Genomic DNA, 14,679 nt, shown 5'->3' with positions numbered 1-14,679 from the left:
TTTGAAAAAATGGTTAAAAAAAGTAAGTTTGGGAATAACAACCTGTGATTAAACAAGCCTGCATTTTTTATAACTCAGTAAATCCATATTAATGGAATCTGTGGACAGTGATGAAGCAACATGACATTTGTGGCATCATGGAACAGGAATGGAACCTAGCATTTATTTAAATTTTCTGTGTTAAATACCACATGGAATACAAATGGTCAGTGGAAATGTTTTGATGAAATGAGGATCTGTCTGCTCTTCACTCTCTCTCTCTTTAAATATTGGGTAAACACACACATGCAGAATTTCTAGATTGGACCTGATTGTCTACCCTAAAGATCTTGTCAACTTTATGAGGATTTATATAACACCTCTCTTCCATGAACAGGTGTACCCTCCCATTAGCAATTTTCCTTCTTGATTCCATATGTGTTTACTAAGATTTAGTCAGGAAGGAGATTTCTCTGCTTTAATGATGAAGGGGGCATAGAAAAAAAAAAATCTCTGGGCTGAGTCAGGGGCTCTGAGTCCTAATGTTGGCTTAGCCACCTGTGTGTGTGATAACACTGGGATGCAATTGACAGCAAGCCACAGAAAACTCTACAAGTGGCATCTTACACAAAGAGATTAATTTTTCCCCTGTAACGAGAAGGCTAAAAGGAACTGCTCAATTCAGCTGCCAGCTTAATGATGTCTTCCAGGTACCCGGTGTGTTTCCTTTTTACAGTCCTTAGCACGTGGACCTTTTTTTTTTTAAATGAATGCTTCAGATTTTAAACATTTTCTAGCAATTCAAATTTACTTTTTTAAAGTTTAATTTTAACTGGAGAATACTTGCTTTACAAGGTAGTGTTGGTTTCTGTTGTACAACAATGTAAGTCAGCAGTGTGGGGACTTTTAATCTTCAAGCTTGTAGCTTTATTATTACAAGATGCCCACCCCCACTCTAGACTACTCAGGCAGAATAAACAGAGAATCTAATGTCTGGCTTACATCCCCAAGAAAACAGTTTTCCAAGAAACCCTCCTGGTAGATGCCACTGGTTAGAACTGTCAGATAGAGACTCAGCTGCAAGGGAGACTGGGAAAATGTTTAATTGTCTCACCTTGTAAAGTGGAAATATCAAGGGATGAGGGGGCTGGAAATGCCTATAGGATTAGTCAAGGGGCAGCCTCTGCCCCGGTGTCCTTGGACAATTTATGTCATTTTGGACACTGACTTTCTCAGCTATAAAATGAGGTGTTTTAACCAGGATCTAGGTGATCTCTGGTGGAGAAGGCAATGGCAACCCATTCCAGTACTCTTGCCTGGAAAATCCCATGGACGGAGGAGCCTGGTAGGCTGCAGTCCATGGAGTCGTGAAGAGTCGGACACGACTGAGCGACTTCGCTTTCACTTTGCACTTTCATACATTGGAGAAGGAAATGGCAACCCACTCCAGTATTCTTGCCTGGAGAATCCCAGGGACGGTGGAGCCTGGTGGGCTGCCATTTATGGGGTCGCACAGAGTCGGACATAACTGACGTGACTTAGCAGCAGCAGCAGGTGATCTCTGGGGCTCTTTTTAGTTCAAAAACAGGAATTCTCAAACTTTAATGTGCATTCATTAAATTCACCTGGAGATCTTGTTAAAATTCCAGTTCCAGGGGTGTGGTTGGGAGGATAGGGTACCCAAGAGTCTGCATTTCTAACAGGCTCTCTCTCAGGTGATGGGTGGATCACACTTAGATTTGTAAAGTTCTGTGAATCCTTAGATATCTTTCTGCTTTCCTTAGTAGACAAGCCAGCTTAAGGCAAAGACTGTACAAATTCCTTAAGTTGCCTAGAATGACTGAATTCTCAGAACTGTGTGTGCACATTCCTCCTGTTTTTTTCCCCCAAGCATTTCTAGATACAGAAGAAGTGAAAGAACTAGAGCCTCCACCTTAAAGGCAGTATAAGTAATTAGAATAGAGACTAGGGCAGAGGAAAGAGCTTTTCTAACTGAATTTTCACAATAACCCTGTGAGGTCAGCGTCATTGCTATCATCTCACTTATGAGGAATCAGAGACTCAGGGTAAATTACTTTCTTGAGATTGTGCAGTGGGTTTGGATTCTAACCCAGGTCTCTGACTACAAGACCATGTTGGTACATTTCACTATGCAACTTCTTACAGAGGCCCTTGTGTGAGAGACAAGTGTGAATACAAGTGTGCCGCCAATTAACTGATGATTAGCTTCGTACAAACCTGTCTGTGCTGCTTAGTCTCCATTTTTCTCTCCAGTCCCCTTCTCCACCGTCCTCTGCATATCTGGGGAGACTGACCTACTGCCTGGCCTCTGGCCTCCAGTTGGGACTGTAGAATCGCCTCCAAGAGACTGGAGTATGGAAGAGAAGGAGGTTGAGATATATTTGTTCACCCCTCACCCCGTGGTTTGGCAGTCGCTCTTTCTCAACTTTAAAGCCACAGCTCGGGTGCCCACTATGTGCCTCTCATTCGTTCCTAGTAAGTACTCCCTGCCCCATGCCCTCAGGCCTGGGGGGTAACTGCTTTCCCCTCCTGATGGTCCCTGGGTGCCTCACTGTCCCTTTCTGTTTCCCTTCGCCCTGCCCACTCCTCTGTAACTAGTCCCTTGATTACCTTTCTGAAGTGCTGCTTGTTTTCTGATGACGTGATTCACTGACTCATTTCCCAAAAATGTCCAGGTAGTGGTGTGTGTGTGAGTGTATGTGTGTGTGTGTGTGGGCTTAGTCAGGTCCAACTCTTTGAGACCCCCTGCACTGTAGCCTGCCCTGGAATTTTCCAGACAAAAGTACTGGAGTGGGTTGCCATTTCCTACTCTAGGAGATCTTCACCACGCAGATATCCAACCTGCATCTTCTGCATTGGCAGACAGATTCTTTACCACTATACCACCTGGGAAGCCCCAGGTAGTGGTAGAGATGGTCAAATATTTACTACAGACAGTAGCAGGAGATTTGGGAGGCTGCAACAGGCAGACCTTGGGGAGAAGGCAGGGCTTTCCCTGGGTGGTGACAGGTGGGGAGGATTTGTGGAAACAGTGGAGACAGAATATTTGAGAAGAGTATCAGGCAAAGGCAAGGATTAAAGGGGCCAGGGAAGCTCCCTGTGTTTGAGGATCAATTGTATAGTAAGTTGCCTGGGGTGAAACCAAATACGAGTGGCTTATAGTAATAAGAATGCTAACATTCTGCAGAGCTGTGTGTCACTGTGTTCAAAGTGCTTTACTTGAACTCCCTCATCTCCAGCAGTCCTGGATTAGCCTTGTTTTTAGAGAGGAGGAGGAAGTGAGCCACAGAGAGGTTAAGAATCAGTCCAGGGTCACCCAGTTCCAGGATTTAACCCTTGGTGGTCCGGCTGCAAGCCTGCCCTCGGAAGCACTAGGCTGCGGAAGGCACAGATGGCATCGACTCTTGCAGCAGGGATGAAATCTGAAGGGAGCCGTGTCTAAGAGGGGGAACCAGGGCATGCTGGGGAGCAGGGGAATCAGCTGTGCTCTCCCCTTCCCAGAGGGGAGTTTCCGCAGAGCCTTCAAGTGTCAGGGCAGCTGGCTCTGGGTCTCATGGCAATCAGATTGGTTAATGCTTTTCATCCTGCTGGTTTCTATATGTGATGAGAGAAGTCTGTCTCTCCTTTCCACGTGCCCCAGGTCAGAGTCCTGTTTCTTTACCTCGGTGGAGGGGACAGGGCCTGGAGGAAGATGATGCCCCAGTCCTGGCAGAGCTCCTGTGTCTGCTTTGTGGGAATTTAGAGACAGCCTGTTAGGTATTAGCATAATTGCTTTTGTTTTTAATCTGCTTGGAAATGAATTTCTTTAGCAGCCTAAATAGCTCCAATTGGCCAATTTGTTCTCTTTCTAGTTTCCATGTGGGAAAGTAGATTTAACCCGAGTCTAATTTTCTTCGTCTGTAAAATGGTGGCAGGAACACGCACCTGCTGGTTACATGAGTACACGTGAAGGCCACATCGCAGAGGCTGCCCCAGGAGAGGAGTTCACAGATGTTAACGGTAAGTTCTGCCCCAATCCACATTTGTTCTTTCCATTTAGTCATTGTGAAATGATAGGAAAGGTATTGGAGGGTAGTTTCTCTCTCTTCCTTTCATCCTCTCCTTCCTTGATACTCCTCATTGGTGAAAACTTTCAAATATACCTAAATACAAGGAGACAGTGAAATGTACCTTCCTTATTATCCTAAATATAAGGAGACAGTGAAATGTACCTTTCTTATTACCTAAATTTATTCAGTGGCTTGCAACTTTTGCTTATCTAGTTCATTTTTGTTGAAATATTTAAAAAACAATCTCAAATGGCATACATTTCCCTTCAAATATATCAGCATGCATTTCTTAAAGAGAGATTATTTTCTTAACTTAATGCCATTAATACACCTAACAAAATGGAACAATAATCCCTTGATAGCAAGTCATACCCAGACTGTATTCAAATATCTCCAATTGCCTCGTAGTTGAATGGATTGTCTCAGGATCCCAACAGGCAGGGCACAGAGGAAAGAGCAACCAGTGACACAGGGCCCTGTTTACAGTTCTGAGAGTTTAGGAATTTCTTTGCATTTTACACAATGACTCAGCGTTGCCCGTAAAGTGCACCCTAACATTTGTGGTTTTGACTGTCTGGAAACAACGGCAGATGTCCATGACATTTAGCAGTGTCTGTCCAGGCATAAGTGTTAGTCCTAGACCCTTGCAGGACTGTGCCTGCAGGGAGTGTCCAACAAGAGTGTGCCTAGTTGGGAGCTGACACTTGGCTTTTTAGTGATGTGCTGTTGTTCTGACTTCTTGTTCTTTCCTGATTTAAGATTTCACAGATTGTACCATTGAAAAAAGATTGGAGTCATACATAGAATGATTGGGTTTTTATTTCCCAAGTAAGGATATTAAAAATGATCTCCTATCACCCATTATTTCATAAAAGAAAGGGCTTTCGAATACTAAAAGAGCAGGACTGATATTATCTCAAAGGGTTGTCTTCTCTGGGAAATGACAGTTGGCCACCTGATGTTGAGCTATATGTATATATATACACATGTCCGTGTGTGCAAGGTGTGAACCACACTTTCCATGGTTCTGGTTTTCCCATTTTCCATTAACTGGTGAGGACTTTGTCATAGTTTGGTATTTGGAAAACATTCTTCCACTCAAAAGTTAGAAGAATGGATAGTAAAAACTGGTAAAATGATAAAAATGTCATTCTTATTTGAAAAATAGTCCTTGAATGGGAGCTGAAACTTTAGTAAAAGTTGAATACAAAGTAAGCTCGCAATGTGGGGTAGGCACAGGAGAGATGCCACGTTTTTGAACTATGGTTTGGGGAGCATGTTGGAGCCAGGTGTAAACATTTCCAGATTCTCCAATAGTTCTGGTGTTGGATCAAGGGCTGCCAAGAATTATTTTCTTAAATCATTATACTTCTTTTGGCTCACAGACATTCTTGTTGATCTTGCTCACATTTTCCAAACCTACATTCCCATCCTAGTTCTGTAATATACACTCCTTATCCACTGTGTGAGACCCCAGCCATTTCCTACAACCCTGAACCTCTCCTACAGCCCAACACCAATACTTAGAGTGTATCTCTCAGCTACTCTGCTCTGAGCTTCAGACCAGTGATTCCACTTGCCCTTCCTCCTCTCCACACAGAGCTCCTGCTCAGCTGCCTCAGTCTGGCTCCCCACCCCCCGACCCTCTTGCTTCCCCACGTGCTTCTGCATGAAGTGGAGAAATTGCTTCTGCCAGAACCTGGGAGTTCTTTCTGACACATCCATCACCTCACATCCACCCTATTACCTAGTCCTGAAGCATTTACTTCCAAATATATTCCCAGTTGAGTTGGTTATGCTGTGACTGCTGCTACCACCTCAGTTTTGGTCACTGTTACCTCTTGCCCAGGTTATTGCAACTGTTCCTCTTAATCTTGAATCCCATCAGTCCATTCTTCACACAGTAGCTGGAATAACTTTCTTAAAATGGAAATTACGTCATGATGCACTCCCTGTTTAAAACTCTGAGGACATTTGGGACAAAATGAGAAAAAGAAATCCCTACCAGGGGCTACACAGCTCAAGTGGTCTAACTATCTCCCAACTCTAACTTCATCTTAAGCTGCTTTCCTCTCCATTTATCATGTTTAATTGACACCTGCTGGACTTTGACTGCCTTAAACACTCAGGCACTTTCCTGCTTTGGGGTAGGAACACGTGCTATTTCTTCTACTTTGAAAGTCTCCCACACCCTCACCACTCTCTGCTGTTGGCCCTCTGCACTGTGCTTTCTGAGGGCAGACTCTTGCTTGACTCTTCCTCTCAGTAACAAATAGCCAACATCTAGCATAGTCCCAGGGACGGCGGAGCCTGGTGGGCTGCCATCTATGGGGTCGCACAGAGTCGGACACGACTGAAGTGACTTGGCAGCAGCAGCAACAGCAGCATAGTCCTAGGCAGGCGGTGCTTGGCAAATCTCTGATGACTAAGTGAATGACTTCCAATTAATACCAATATTCTTCCCTCCCTAGAAAAGGACAAAAGGAGATGCTGAATATATTTTAAAAAGAAAAAATCCCATATCCTTGCTAGATCGACCAAATTGGTATTGGGCCTTGAGTATTCAGGCCAGCATTTATTTTTACAGTTATAATAATGGATCTTTCTGTAAAATAAATCATATTTTAAGTGAGTGCTAAGTTCAGTTCCATTTAATCAGCATTCCCCAAATTGCCAAGGTTCCTGTAAAGCTCCTGTAAAGGATGACCTCTCTGTCTTTAATAGGGTGCTAAATCCCTCCATTTCTCTGAGAGACAGAGACCTATAATACATCCATTTAAAAAAGCAGAGTGCCTTATTAGTGCCGGTTATTGAGAAGGCTAAAATCAAATATACTTAAAAAGGCCCTGTAACTCAGGTTCACACTTCTTTTACAATTTTAAAAGAGAAGACTCAGCATATTTGTAGAACCATTTTCTAGAGTATTTTTCAATAGATTATATAATTTAAAGTTTTCTTTGATATATCAGAAATGAGATGTCCTCTGAGAACTGTAGGTCCACATTGAACTCCCCCTTTTCTAATTCCCTTTCAACACTTTGTCTGAGTGACTCCCTTTTAGTACCATATCTTGTTTGCTGATTATCCCTACTTTCCGATTCAGCTTTTCACTACATGCTACTCTAGTCCCCATTCTTATTTTGCGGGTATGATTTATCTCCTCAACTGTATTATAAGCTTTTTGTAAACAAGAAGTTGGTGTCTCTTTCACCTTATGCATCCCCAGAATAGCAGTCAGGGCAGGCTAAGACATGTAGCAGGAACAAAATGTACCCCAATCTCAGGGGGATTTATTTCCTACTCCATTTGCCCTCTAGTGTGGGCCAGCAGGGGGCTTCAGATGATGTGGGTCATGGGTCTCTCAGGGACCCAGGCTCATGAAAAGCTTCATCTTGACACTTGCTTGCCTGATGAAAACATAAGAAACCATACTGCTGGCCTTTAAAGCTTCTATCAGGATATAGGACATATCATTCCATAAGCATGCCATTGGCTAAAGCAAGTCACGAAGTCTTGCACGCCTAACTTTAAAAGGGGTGGGCAAGTAAAACCTGACTGTGTACCGGGAAAGAGGAGAGTCAGGAACACCAGAGGAACCGCACTCAGTACCTGCAGAGCCCTGCTTGGTTCCAGGCTCATGGTGGAAATTATATGTGTGTGACTGAAGATTATATGTTTTTGACTGAAGATTGAAAACATCTGGAATATATGTGAGTACAGATAAAGGAGAAGGTAGTTGCTAGTTGAAAATGAAGAAAGTATTGTTTCAGTGTATCCTTTCTCCTAGTTGTAACTCCCCTCTTAACATCTGGAAATAAGAAAAGCCCTGGGGAATATCTCAAAATAAAGGACCCAAGTGAATATCTGTCATTTTGCAGCCAATAGCCACATACTGGCAAGTGATCTGGTCTGCCCCCTAACCTTGTACACTTCTCTGCCAATGATTTGAAGGACTGCAGATGCTGACACACAGAAATCACTTGCCAGCAAACACCATGAATCTGGGAGGGGAGTGAGGGATTTGGTGAAAGAATTATGATCTAAAACTGGACTCACGGGTTAGAATAATGGGTTGATTCTAAGGGATCATTGTGTGATGTTTGGGTCTAAAGACTAGTTTTGCATAACTACAGGATGGCAGAGCTTTGAAAAACAGCGTGTGTGAAAAATCCCCAAGGCTTTCTGTTGACATGAATCGAACTGTTATTCATAGTGGAATGGGGTTGCCAAATGAGCCATGGAATGTCAGTTTGTTGGCATGGACAGGACAGGGAGCCAATAGAATGTCAGTTTGTTGGCATGGACAGGACAGGGAGCCAATGGAATGTCAGTTTGTTGGCATGGACAGGACAGGGAGCCAATAGAATGTCAGTTTGTTGGCATGGACAGGACAGGGAGCCAATGGAATGTCAGTTTGTTGGCATGGACAGGACAGGGAGCCAATGGAATGTCAGTTTGTTGGCATTGACAGGATAGGGCAGGGGCTCAAGGATTCTGCACAGCTAGAGTGTGGAGGCTTGAGCTCACTTTGGGATGTCACCATGTGAATAACCTTGGCAGCTGAGCTTGCCCAGTGGAGAGTAATGGGGTTACCATCGGAACAGGAACACTCAAGGACTGGATGGAAAAACTGGATCAATTTAACCTAGAAAACAGAGAGACTGGATTGGGGAAGTACAGGATGAGGGAAGGCGAGGACTACCAAGGAGAAGAGGGAATATACTTTGGTTTTGCTGTTGAAGACAGAATAAGGGTAGGTTATAGGGACATAGATTTGACTCATGATTAGGAAACGAACCCTGTGAAAGTTAAGTCTCTTGTAGGTTATATCTTTGAGGAGATGTACGGATCCAAAGTGAGGAGTGAATGGCTATCCTAGCTTGCCCAAGGCTGAGATTTTCAGTGCTAAACCAGAAAAAATCCGAGGCAAACCTGGATGAAGAGGTCACCCTACTAAAGAGGATCTTAGTAAAGGATCTTACTAAAGATGACCCTTGATGTCATCTCAAGTCTCTTTCCTCTTAGAGGTTTTGTAATTTCTGGGATACTATGTTGACTTTCCCAGAAGAATTTCAGGCAGAGCAATGAAATACAGTATTTTTGGTTTCTAATCTCTGATTAACTTAATCACATAGGACTTTTTCGTGCTCACTGAACACTTGTCCCACACTTGTATTTAAGATTTAATTATTGCTGCTCAGTTCATGCCCTAAAATTGCATCACATAATCAGGTGAACATTTCTCTGCAAGTTCAAGGTCATTCATTGCATAAGTGAGCATTTCAGAAACAAAGAGCTGCACCTTTCTTAGGAAATCACAATGGATAATTTCTTGATTGTTTGAATTGTTGTTATTCTTAGAAAAAGCATGAAGGAGGTGAACGGAAGTGCAGGAAGTTAAATATTTCCATTATAATAAAATTTTACTTAGCTTATGCACAATGAAAGAGCTATGTGTGTTTAATACATCCAAGTAAAAGGTTTATTCTTTTAATCATTTATTGTTATTTGTGCTTCTAGGATAAGTTTGTGAAATCAAATTGCAAACTTGCAGGATTGTTTATTCTTTGGGGTTCAGTGTTTGTGCATTTAGGACCAAGAACTCTGCCAAGAGGTTCTGTAGGTTTCTTGTGTTATTCTTCTTAATGATGTGCTACCTACCCGTTCTAGCTGTTTAACTTCAATAAAATCATAAGTGATAGTTACCAAGGTGAGCCAACTTTCTTAAGTCTTTTCCCTTTTAACTCACTTGATAACTCTGTAAATAGAACCCTTTGAGAAGAGAGGAGTAACTGGTGAATGGGCTCTATTTTTGTCTGTTTGGTGATTTATGGAAAAGAGAAGGAGTCCTTTCAAGTTCCTGGCTTTGCACCCAACCCCAGAACAGAAACCCACGGAGGTGAGAGGATCACGGAAGGACTCTTGATGTGGCTTAATGGAAGTGGCGATTAAAAGAAGAGAGGGGAGTAGTGGGAGACCAGCTGCCCACTGAAACCCATCCCACCATGTGCTCCCTCCTGCTTTGGTTTGGCATCATGCCTTCTGGGAATTTTCCTTGAGTATGCACCTGACTCTTGTCTCTGCCTCTTGAACACACATCACCCTCTGTTCTTGGACATGGTGCTGTTCATTGTAGGTTTTGGTGTAGCAAGTTTTAGACTACAGAGCCAGGAAAAAAGTCTTGTCATTCATGATAATAAAGGCAATAATGGTGAGTATGGTCTTGCATATTCTACTCCTTTAGGTGTCATCCATGCAAGTGAGGCGCACACCATCTTCTTTGTGTAGCACTGTGTGTACTGTGACTGCAGAGCCCCTGAAACTCTAGTTAGTAATGTCACCTGAGTAATGCAGTGAAGAAGGACGGTCATGCATCCCCTGGAAGGCCTCGTGGAGTGGAGATGCATTTGTTACTAGAATCTTCAGCCCGACTCACAGTCTCAGCAATCTGTTGTTCAGTCTCTCAGTCGTGTCCAACTCTCTGTGACCCCATGGACTGCAGCACGCCAGGCTTCCTTGTCCTTCACTATCTCCCTGAGTTTGCTCAAACTCAAGTCCATTGAGTCAGCGATGCCATCCAACCACCTCATCCTCTGTTGCCCCCTTCTCCTCTAGATCTCAATCTTTTCCAGCATCAGGGTTTTTTCTAATGAGTTGGCTCATTGTATCAGATGGCCGAATTATTGGAGCTTCAGCTTAGCATCAGTCCTTCCAATGAATATTCAGGGTTGATTTCCTTTAGGATTGACTGGTTTGATCTTCCTGCAGTCCAAGGCACTCTTAAGAGTCTTTTCCAACATCGCAGTTCTAAAGCACCAATTCTTTGATGCTCAGCCTTTTTTATGGTTCAACTCTTACATCAGTACATGACTACTGGAAAAAACATAGCTTTGACTTTACGGACCTTTGTCGGCAATCTGTTAAATTTTCACAAAGAGCATTCTGAAATATCAAACTGGGCACAGAATTCTATGCTTACCTTGTGCAGACTTTCCACTGATTTGTAAAGAAAGTCAGGACTATGAATCTTTTGAGTGAATTCTGCCCTTTTGATCCAACATCTCTCTGAACTTTTTATAAATCAACCTAATGGTAAATTTGGGAAATCCAGAAAAAGGTTCTTTAAACATAAATAGCAAGTGTGTTCATCAGTGATCATTAGCTTTATTTTGTTCTACAGTATTTCAGCCATTTTTAAACACTCATGGGAATGTGATTGCCCTTTTCCTGATATGTTTCTGAAGTTGTCTTAATGCAATAAAGGTGGATTCCAACCCTCTCCCCCATTCAAGTGATTGCACACTTCTTTCTTTTCTGTACTCATTTCTCCCTGGATTCACATCCTTGTTTCATACTCTTCATGTTGAGGGAAGGTGAATTTCTTCTCCCCATGTCCCTTGATTGGGATGGAGATGACACTTGGTTGTGTCAATAGAATGGAAACCTGCTCTCCAGAGTAGTAACCCAAAGTGTGAAAAGTTGAGAAAGAATTTATTTGTGGGATAAAAGAGTATGCGAGAGACTTCTGAGTTTGGGGTCTGAAAACAAAGGGTGGGGAGGATGATGTGGATGAGATAACTCGATATCACAGGATGGAGCAGGAAGGTGGTGTGTCCCTTGTGGCAGACCCTTCTGTGGACCCATTGTGGTGGGCTGTCACTGACCACCTATCTGTGATCGTCATGTCTCTTCCCATAATGGATGTAACATGATCTCAGGTTTACTGTGATTGTACTTTTCAAAGAACAGTGTTTTAAATTTATGAATTTATTATGAAACACAATGGATTGAATTTATACCACCCATCCAGAAGTTCTCCTTCACTACTATACATAAAATAGATAACTATGAGAACCTACATGTAGCATAGGGAACTTGACTCTATGCTCTGAGGTGACCTAAATGGGAAAAGAATCTAAAAAAGAGTGGATGTATGTACATGTATAACTGATTCACATTACTGTACAGCAGAGACTAACACAATATTGTAAAGCAACTATGTGCTAAGTCACTTCAATTGTGTCCAACTCTTTGCAACGCTATGGACTGTAGCCAGCCACCTCCTCTGTCCATGGGATTCTCCCAGCGAGAATACTGGAGTAGGTTGCTGTACCCTCCTCCAGGGGATCTTCTTGACCCAGGGATTGAACCTGTGTCTCTTATGTCTCTTGCATTGACAGGCAGGTTCTTTACCACTAGCATCACCTGGAAGCCCTGAAGCAACTATACTCCAATAAAAATTTTAAAAAAATTCTCCTTCCCAAGTATGCAGGGCATCACAGAGCTCAGTTATCTCCATGCCTAACTGCTTTTCATATCTGCAGTGTTTTCCTATAGGCTGCCTGTCAGTGTGATGTTTACATGCCACCTGTCCTGTCATCTTTAATTTACCCCATGCCTAAATTGCACTATCAGATTACAAATCCATCCAAAGGTTCTTGTTTTATTCAAACTGGCATCAAGGCAGAATTATCCAAAGACAGCCAAGCTGTTTTTCCTTTCCTTGCTTTCAAAAAGCTTTATAATATAATAACATGCATGGTTTACATTTATAAATTTAGTTATTCTAGGAGAAACAATCTCCAAGTTATTGTTTGTTTTATAACTTTTTCCCTCACAGCATTATCAGACACCTGAAATAAAGAGCTAACAGCAGCCTGCCCTTTCATTTCCAATGTGATTTTGTCTGTGTTCCCTATATGATTCTCAAGCACTTAAAACAAGTTCATGCTCCATCTGTCATTTTCATTAAACCTACAAAATCACTGCAGGTGGCGTTTTCTCTTGTACACTAAAGTTTCAAATGAGGTATTAGGTCCAATGTCTGAGGCAGTCAATGCAACCATGCTGATTGCTTTTTTAAAAAATGCCTGCAGACTGCACAAAGATCAGCCTCGCATCTCATTTGTATTTATCATTACACATAAAGGTTTTACCAGAGACAGCAAAATTTGCTTAACACTATCTCTTTGGTTCAGGGAATGTGTGTGTGTGTGTATGTGTGTGTGTTTGTATGTGTGTGTGTATTTTAACATAAAGAGAAAAAGTAGTAATGAGAAAATTTTCACCAAAATAATTTGGAATGTAATAAGCCAACAGTGTTCCTTAACATAAAGCCAAACTACTCTGATATGCTATTTTCCTACCACATCCTATGTTCTATTGATTTTGTGATCATTGTTAGACCCTTATCCTGATAATTAGCATTCTCTCTATGTGTTTGTGGATTACAACTTTAACCCTGGACATATTTCTCTTCAGATGAATTACTTTGGGGTATACAGAAGAATTTCTTGGTTATGTATATTAAAACCTGTCCTGCCATCACTTTTCTTTTTAACTAGCAAATACTTATTGAGCTTACTCTTGCGCATACGAATGTAACATATGGGGAGAATCTAAAACCCATGATTTGTGGTGTGCTCATGAAGTTTCCACATGGGTTCACATACGGATTTGAGGCACGAATATGAGATTATTAAAAAGAGGCATTTTTAAACCTGTCAGTGAAATGTTTCTGCTTCCTGTGAACAAGGACAAAAACAGACACTGCCGATGAATAAGTTAATTAAACGTATTTAGTTAGGTTAAGGTCATATGAAAAGTTCCATTGTGCATATTCCTTGTACAAACACACATGTGTGCATGTATACATGCACACACAAACACATTTATTTAGATCAGTAACTTTCAAACATATTTTATCTCTTAAAGTAGTAAAGACTGGCTGAAGGGAGTGGGCAGCAGAAGTCTTACCCTTTAAGTTTTTTATGCCACTACCTGTCTACATGAAGTAGCCTGAGCTTAAACTAAAAAGCCCTGACTTGGACTGTTAGATATACAAACATTTATCTTAAAATATTAAATTACTACAGGAACTTCCCTGGCATCCAGTGGTTAAGACTCTGCACAATTCCAATGCAAGGGGCAGTGGTTTGATCCCTAGTTGGGGAAACCAACCAGCAGAAACCACATGCTGTCTGACCAAAAAGAAAATGTACAGTAAACTGTTACAGTTGGGATTGATTTACACAAAGATGATTCAATACACAGACTTGAAGTAGTCCTAGTGGTTGATCGCTGTGTTGCTTAAGTAATCTTGTTTCTAATGTATTTGCTGCTCCTCCTTAATTCAAGCCTTCCACTTCATTCAGCCTGTTTGGTCTTCAAATTCTGCTGTCTCTGACAGTTGATGTTTTGGGAGCACAGCAGTGATGATGCTTTGATCCCTGGATTTCCACTAACAGCTGTTGTAACCTATTCTTATCTCTTTGATTTTGGCCCTTTCCCCACCTATCTCTTAAGTGTTTTAAAACTTTTTTTTTTTTAACTTTTGCATGGAGTCAAAAATACTTACTGTCAGAAGTAGGATTCTTTTGTCATTCTGTTCAAATTGCTCTCTGTTCTCCACTATATGAGAAAACTCTAGCAGAGAGCTTGACACAGTGGCTAGTACCTTTGCCAAACCTGATTGTAAATGGGAAGTTATAGGTTGTAAGATAAGTAGCTTCAGTGGGGCTTGGAAGGTGAGAAGAAAGAGTGGTCTAACTTTGTAAAGGGCATGAAGGTAGAATTGTTGTATTTTCAATGTATTTCATTATAAAATACTCATTGTGGAAAATTTGGAATA

The 14,679-nt window shown here is 41.8% G+C and overlaps 1 long non-coding RNA gene across 1 annotated transcript; it reads left to right on the top strand.

Moving 5' to 3' along the window:
- Positions 1–1,723: 1,723 nt before the first annotated feature.
- On the top strand, positions 1,724–3,993 carry LOC122705205. Its single transcript, XR_006344060.1, has 3 exons — positions 1,724–2,475; positions 3,641–3,756; positions 3,852–3,993. It is a non-coding gene; the product is annotated as an uncharacterized LOC122705205 (long non-coding RNA).
- The last annotated feature ends 10,686 nt before the right edge of the window (positions 3,994–14,679 follow it).

The sequence above is a fragment of the Cervus elaphus genome, chromosome 12, assembly GCF_910594005.1.
Source record: "Cervus elaphus chromosome 12, mCerEla1.1, whole genome shotgun sequence".
Lineage (NCBI taxonomy): Eukaryota > Metazoa > Chordata > Mammalia > Artiodactyla > Cervidae > Cervus > Cervus elaphus.
Note: the sequence above shows the minus strand (reverse complement) of the source record. Positions and strands in the feature narration are given on the sequence as shown.